Source organism: Equus przewalskii, chromosome 29, assembly GCF_037783145.1.
Source record: "Equus przewalskii isolate Varuska chromosome 29, EquPr2, whole genome shotgun sequence".
NCBI lineage: Eukaryota > Metazoa > Chordata > Mammalia > Perissodactyla > Equidae > Equus > Equus przewalskii.
Window position 1 is genome coordinate 31,129,908 of NC_091859.1, and position 7,557 is coordinate 31,137,464.

Below are 7,557 nucleotides of genomic sequence, written 5' to 3' on the forward strand. Positions count from 1 at the left end.
ATGAGGAAGTTCCAGTCCCGCTGCTGCTCCTTTGTGGCTGCTACTACTGGGACTGAGAAAAATAGCACATAGAGACTTGAGCACTGGCTCAGGAATCAAGAGCCAGCCCCACGCTTCACTCACTCTCGCTGTTGTTGGCAACTCTGGGCACGTCAGATAACTTTCTGCTCTGCCGCTGTCGCTCCATCTGTGTAAGCCTTGATAGCTTTTCCTGAAAGAAGTGCTCCACTCCCCTTCTTCTCAAAGTGGGCTCCACAGACAGGAGCAGTGGCCTCGCTGGGAGTTTGTTGGGCATGCAGAATCTCACCCCCGACCCCAGACCTACTGCCCCAGAATCTGCGTTTTAACCCGAGGCCCCGGTGACTGCAGAGCACACCGACGTCTGAGAAGTCCTGCGGTACTCTCCCAGGCCGCTGTGACCGTGTCAGGCTGTCCTGCATCTCTCAAAGGACCCTCCTCCAAAACATGACTGAAAAGGGGCTGGCCCCGTGGCCGAGTGGTTAAGTTCGTGCGCTCCGCTGCAGGCGGCCCAGTGTTTCGTTAGTTCGAATCCTGGGCGCGGACATGGCACTGCTCGTCAGACCACGCTGAGGCGGCGTCCCACATGCCACAACTAGAAGAACCCACAATGAAGAATACACAACTATGTACCAGGGGGCTTTGGGGAAAAAATAAAATAAAAAAAAAAAACATGCCTGAAAAGACAATCTACATACGATCAGGACTCGGGGAGCAGACCAAGGTGGGATGTGGGAGAAGATCCCTAAAATGTCCCATTTATTCAGCTGTAATAAGTCATTTTAAGACCTCTGTGTTCTCTGAGACATTTTCTAATAGTCATTTGTGTTTCCTTTTACTGCCAATAATTTCTCCCCCGACTGGAGGTGTGAGATGCTTTCAAGGCTGCTGTGAGCATCTGATAAATTACCTTCCCCCCATCGGATGGCTTCTTTCCTGCTGTCTCTCTCCAGGGGCCGTCATGAGAAATCTTTGGAACACTGTATTCGCAATCACCCTCTCCAGCCACCTGTTTCTGTGGATAGCTTTAGGAATTAGCTTCTTTAACAAGCATTAGAGAAAAATCATTCCATTCTGGGGAAAGCTGACACAGAAAGTTAAGGGTGTTTTATAAAACCACATACATATGTGTGAGGTTTGCCAAAAGCAGCTTGTGTCCCAAGTGGGACAGACGGGCCACGCAAGGGGCAGGAGCCGAGATGAGGACTGAAGGCAAGGAAGTGCGAAAGGCTTGAAAAGGATGTTTGAATGGTACATCCCAGGGGGACATCTCAATCTGAAACGTTTTCCTTAGAAGTGTCCTTGGAGAGCATAAAAGCGGTGACAAGAAACTGATTTTTACAGAATGCCCCAAACTCCTAGAGTTTCAGCCTTTAGATTATGTCTCTATTATTATCCCTATCGACGAAACAAGGTCTTTTCGCTGGTACGATAAAGCAATTCTTTTCACCCAAAGGAGACCAAGGCCCTGCTTACAATGCAACGTGGAGGAGGAGAATGGATCAATTACCCAGATAATTCAAGGCCAACCTCCCACCCCAACTACCTCTGCACACAAGCCATCATCATGGCCTTTTCCAAAAATATCTGACCGGGGGACTTAACCACGTGATTGGAACTTGCTTTAGCAAACCACCCACCCTGCGACTCCCCCTAGTTACTCTACGGCAGGGGCCCTCAGCCAGGGGGAGGGGTATGATTTTGCCCCTTGGGGCCTTTGGCAAGTCTGGAGACATTTCTGGTTGCCACAGCTGAGGAAGGGGGATGCTACTGGCATCTGGTGGGCAGAGGCGGGGACGCCAATAAACATCCCACAACGCACAGGACAGCTCCACCAAGGAATTGTCGGCCCCAAACGTCAGTGGTGCCGACGTTGGGCGATCTGTTCCAGGGAGGCGGGTTTGAGCCTCCGTTCACTGCTCAGCACGGTGGTATTGAAGGAATTTGGGTCAGTACTTCCTCCCGCGGTTTCCTGGATCCCAGGAAAGGCAACCGGAACAGTCTCTAGAGATGAACTCAGATTGCCCAGCTCCCCAGAGCCAAGCCTGGCCACATCCAGCTGTGTCATCAGGGGGCTCCTTGGGCAGCACAGCCCGCTCATTGACATTTTAGTCTCCTGTGAGATTTCTGGGGTTTAGCCTCTCCCAATCCCAGCATCTCGGCATAGATCGGGGCCTCTGGGAAGCGAAGAGAAACCCAGGTCACGTCCATTTCAGAACCTCCAGGGATAAAAATGAAGAAAGGCAAAAACAGGATGATAAAAATTTCAATTTATTTTAAATATTTGCATGTAAGAAATTAATACGTCTACCTCCAAATAATGGAATGCAATATACTTGTACCACTCGCAACAGAATTACAGTATTTATAAATTCATATATTAATTCATAGTGCCCTACAGGCAGGGTTGCCCATAATGGGATATAATCTTATACTGCACAGTGAAAGGTTTCTTTCTTTCAGTCCTGTGTGTGTCTCTGTAAACTCCAAATATACCTTACTTGGAAAAATATTAAAGATCTAAATTTACAGCTCTTTGAGGCTCCCCTTTGAGGAGCAAAAGGTCAAAGGCAGAAAATAATGTTAAAATATATAAATTGAATACTTACATTTTATATATGTATATGTATAACTGTATATTTATAGTTCAAACATATAAATACTTAGTATCCTGGGTAGTATTCTGAGTAAAAATATATATATGTATATAATCTCAACCCTTTGTTGTTGTCAATCCCATTTTACAGACAGGAAAACTGAAATGGAGAGAAATTAAGTGATTTGCCTAAGGTCACATACTTTACAAGTAGGCATGTAAGTGGAATCACGTATGTAAGTAAAGTCAGGATTCAAACTGAGGGAGTTTGGCTCCAGAGGCCACACCCTTAACTCTTTTTTTTTTAAGAAGTGGATATATTTCCTCTTTTTTTCTCTTATGCTTTTTTGGTGAGGAAGATCAGCCCTGAGCTAACATCTGTTGCCAATCTTCCTATTTTTTTTTCTCCCTAAAACCCCAGTACATAGCTGTATATCCTAGTTGTAGGTCATTCTAGTCCTTCTATGTGGGATGCCACCACAGCGCTGCTTGATGAGTAGTGTGTAGGTCGGTGCCCAGGATCCCAACCAGAGAACCCCTTGGCGGCCAAAGCAGAGTGAGCAAACTAAACCACTTGGCCATGGGGCTGGCCCCCCTTAACTGTTTTGATATACAGCCTCTCAAAAGGAGAGACGCAGGTTCCAGAAGATGTGTAGAACCATAGAATGGCCTTAGAAAGCATCTAAAGAGGTGACACACTGCAAAGCCAGCAGTACTGGTGCTGGAGTCAGATCTGAATTCTAATCCTGGTCTGACCACTGTTAGCTGTGAGGTTCTGGGCTCCTTGCTTAATCTAAAGCCAGCTTCCTCAGCTGTAACACGGGTGTGGCAGTCCCCACGTGCTCAGTGAGACTGCGTTGGGATCTGAGGATTAGCCCAGGAGTACAAGGGATACACAGCTATGCGATGATAAAACTGAGGCTCAGAGACAGTGGGTTGCCCAAGGCCACACAGCAAACTAGTGACGGGGGGCACACCTGGTCCAGTATTTGTACAACATCAGCTGCTCTAAGCCATTTCATATATCCAGCCCCTTCCATCTCCTAACAGCATCTTTATCAAATTGCCCATCTCAGGCTCCAGAAAGGCTTCTGCTCACCTGCAGGGCTATGCTGCCATACACAGTGGTCTGTGCCAAACTGGATGAAGTGGGAACAAGCAATGAGAGAAACTGCTGTTCACAATAAGTGGGAAAAAAAACGTTCAAGGTCCAGGCATAATCCTGGAGTGTCCACAAGGTGGAGCCACACTTCTACATTCAGGGGTTCCCCAATTTTTTTCTAGAGAAGAGCATGAATTTGGCTCATAAGCGAGGGATTGAGAAGGTTCAGTCATTCACTCACTCCCTCATTCATTCATTCAAGAAATATTACTGAGCACCTACTCTGTGTTAGCTACAGTGACACAATAAACACCGTACTCATGAACACTGTACATAATTAGAATCTGACACCTTCTCTGCTTCTGTAGTGAACCTCATAGCCACGCAACAACTACATCATTCCGGTCACTCCATCCTCACCAAGGGTCCAGAGATGTCATTCTTCCATTTCTTCCTCAAATATTTATTTGGCATGTATCTCCACCAAGCTCTGGGAATAAGATGGATCAGACACCATCTAGCGGAGGGGACCAACACATGACCAGTGAGCGCTCAGCCTGACCTGTGTAATGACCAATGTTTGCAAAGGCTGGCTGGAGGAGCCCACAACTCATCTGCAGGGTCCTTTAAAATAAAATCCTTTCTCCTTTGGCATCCTGAAGAGGGGGATCAAAAACTTTGCCCCACCCATCCTTCCCCTGCCTCTTGTGAACATTTGCGTCCATTTCCCTGTCCCCTCAGAAATTTCTGTTAATGCCACCTGGATGGGACTTGAGATGCCAAGGATGTGACTGATTTCATCATATCTGGGGTTTGGTGAAAGCCCTCACTCTTCCTGGACACACACTTCTGCCTCCCCTTCCAAAAGAGGCTGTGTGTGTATAGAGGGAACCGCCTAAGACTGAAGTCGGAAGACCCAGGCCTGACCCCCATCTTGACCCTTATGTGACGTGTGGTCTTGGATCAGTCATGTCCTTTCTCTGGGCCTCAGTCTTCTCATCTGTGGTAGATTAAATATGGCCACAACTTCTTTACAGACACTCCCATCAGGAGATGGCGTGTTTCCCCGCTTGCCTCCATCCACCTGGCTCCCCACCACCTCTCTGCCTGTCTCCTCTTTGTTCATACTGCTCCACCTTCACGTCTGGGATTGTGATCCCAGAACCACAGCTGGTCATCGGGAGAGAAATTGCAGCAGAAAACCAAGGCTTGAGTTGGAAAATTGATGGGATTGAAGTTTCGCTTTAAAGTACACAGTCAAGCTAGGTGAAACAGAACTACTCTTCGAACCTGGGGAAAGACAGTCTCTGGTGGAAGCAAATGGTCAGAAACCTCAGCTGTCACCTGAAACTGGATGGTGAACAGGGTGAGTGAGTCACCAACCAGGTTGCTGCAACCACATGTGCTTGCCTGTCTCATTTTGTTTTCCCTTGGCTAGACACCTCTGATTCTCCAGTAAGAGTCTAAACTCCTCGGTGGGGAAGGACTGGGTCATGTTCATCTTTGTATCTGTCTGCCTCCCAGACAGAGCTCTGCACAAAGATGGCAGAGAAATGTTTGATGAACGTTGTGAGCCACAGTTCTTCTTGCCAGTCCACTCCTGGGAGCGGTACCTTAATTTTCTTCTAGAGAACTCTCTCTTCCCCAAGCTCACCCGTGTGCTTCATGTAAGAGCTGACTTCCTCCCTGGCTCCAGAGCTGGACACACGGCTGAGCCCTCGGCAAGCAAAACCTCACTTTCTCCTGGCCACAGTGACTGCTTCAGAAATGGGCAAGTGACCATTCCAGAACTGAGGAGACAAATGAGACAGAGAAAAGCAGGGATAAAGGCAAGTGCTTTTTTGCATGGGCTGCAAGTGGTAAGGATGCTGCCAGCCTGAAGCTGCTGAAGGCCTGAAATTAGTCTGGAAGATGGAGACAAAAGATGGAAGACAGGTCAAACCATGATGACATGGTTTAAGCCCCTGGATCCAGCTGTGTCTGAAGCCATTTATGTCACTGGCTTCTGGAGTCATCCAAGCATTTAAATCCCATGGCCGGCCTAAGGCAATTAGAGTTGGGTTATCTGTCACTCGCATCCAAAGACATCCTGACAGACAGAAAGAATAAATGAATGAATCTACCAGAAAATTTGTGGCATAGAGGACAGGATTCTGTGCTCAGAGTCAGGACCGAATCTTGCCATTTATTAACTATGTGACACCAAGCAAGTCGCCTAATGCCTCTGGACTTGTTTAGAACTCTGATATCATTCATTTATTCAACAAATATTTATTGGCATTTATTGCGCCAGGCACCATGCTAGGTGTTAGTTCTACTGTGGTGACAAAACTCTCTTGGTTCCTCTTCTTAAGAAAATGGAAATGAAGTTCAGTTCTAGAAAAATAAAATTCATATTTGTACACCTGATTCGGTCACTGTAAAATCGGTTTGTGGCGATGTCTCTAGCACTTGGTAACTGGAAGCTATTATTATTCCTCCAACTCCTTACCAGCTAATATTGTAGGGTTAGCCAGAGGAGGAGCAAGACCCAGAGCTCGGATAATGGGGGAGGAGGGTACCACAAACTCACTTCCTGCCCAGCGCTCAAGGCCAATCAGAAATCATGTTTTTGAGCCTAATTACACATGGCACTGAGCTACAGGGTATAACGAGAGCCTGGCATGGGCCTGGGTCCAATCCTCTGGGACCTTTAACTCTAAGAATAGCTGACATGCTACCAAGTACATTTTTTCTGGCCTCTGGCAAAGAGACTTTTCTGAGTTAAATATGCTCATCAGTGTTCCCAGGAATCAGGCTTAGAAATGGAGTTACCTAAGCTCGATCTCTTTCAGTTCTTCTTACAAGGAACTAATAATGCCAGCTGCAGTTGGATTTTCATTTTTAAAGGGAATTTACAGCTTGAGTTGAAGTAGAAGAAAGTCAGATATAAGCCCAGTAAAAGAGTGTAAGTTTGGCTGGTCCAAGATAACCAGCGTCGTGTTCTACCGTCTATTTAATTTATTCATTGATTTAACAAATATTTATCAAGTGCCCACTCTTCATTAGGCACCATCATGGAGTAGCAGGTGGTTCATAAGGAGACAGCCGCCAGAGGCAACAGATGCAGAGGCAAATACTCAAACACAAGCACACTCCCACGTACCAAGTGTGCACACCTGACTAAGTCCAGCCAGGTGTTAATAGAGCAGCCTCTCCTAGTAAATCAGCTCGTGTGCTCTATTCTAAATACAGCACAGGTTCTTGCCTGTACCAGTTTTTGTTGTTGCATGAAAAAAAGGACCTCAGAACTTAGCGGTTTGGTACTTAATGCCACTGAACTCTACACCTAAGGTATGGTTAAAATGGTAAATTTTATGTTTTGTACATTTTGCATAATAAAAAAATTATGGAAGGATCCAAAAAACTTAATGGTTTACAACCATTTCACTATGCTCTCAGATCCTAGGGGTCAGAATTTTCAACTGGGCGCAGTGAGGAGGGTTCATCTGTGCTCCACGGTGTCTGGGCCTCAGTTGGGAAAACTCGAAGGCTGGGGTGAATCAGTGTCTGGCCACTGGAATCATTTGGTTCTTTCATTTACGTGTCTGGGTTGACACAAAAAGTAGGACTGACTACCAGCGCACCCACATTTGGCCTCTCCATGTGGTTTGGCTTCCTCATAGAATAGGGGCCTCAGGGTAGTCAAACTTTCCATATGGTAGCTCAGAGCTTCAAACATGAGTGTTTCAGCAAAAAAAGATACAGCAAAACTTGCATCCCGTTCATGGATTAACCTTGGAAGTGTCACTTCTGTCATATTCTGTGGGTCAAAGCAGTCATAACCTTACCCGGACTCAGG